Below are 691 nucleotides of genomic sequence, written 5' to 3' on the forward strand. Positions count from 1 at the left end.
AAATAATTTTTTTATAATAATTTTATTACATATTATTATCTACTTTTGGAATTAAACTTTTGGAAATAAAAAAATGTCTTGTTTTTCTTCATAAGAAATTTCTGTATAATAATCCGTAATCGGCGGTTTGCAAATTAATGCGGGTTCAATTTTTGAATTTTGCAATTAGTTGACTCGATCGTCATATCTCGTGCCCAAATATTCAACGCCGTTTGGTCATCTGGCTGGACGCTGCTGGTTTGACGTATTGTCGTTATCGGACTTTCCAACGATTTTGCAATTGCCCGATGTCAGTTATTAACGACCGATTACGCGTGCAAACATACGCACATCGCACGTACGAATACATATATCCACACTCATGCGTGACGCGCGCCTGTGATTTGGATAAGTTACATCGCTCTCGTGAATGATAAACATGTGGGAGGAGACAATCGCAAATTTCAATATCAATAATTCTAAATCGTATCAAATTGATTCTTGTTTCATCGACTGTGTGCACATTTAATAAATCGTTTTAATTGATAGAAATATTCTTACCTTTTTAAACAATTTGCAATATCTAATTGCAAAATTTGAAATAGTTATAACAATGCGTAAAAAAAAAATTGAAAGAGATATAATTCCGCAATGTATCTATTTAAAATTACGATATGTAGATAGATATGTAAATTTAACATATATATATATA

This window comes from Atta colombica, unplaced genomic scaffold (genome assembly GCF_001594045.1).
Source record: "Atta colombica isolate Treedump-2 unplaced genomic scaffold, Acol1.0 scaffold39, whole genome shotgun sequence".
NCBI classification, from domain to species: Eukaryota; Metazoa; Arthropoda; class Insecta; order Hymenoptera; family Formicidae; genus Atta; species Atta colombica.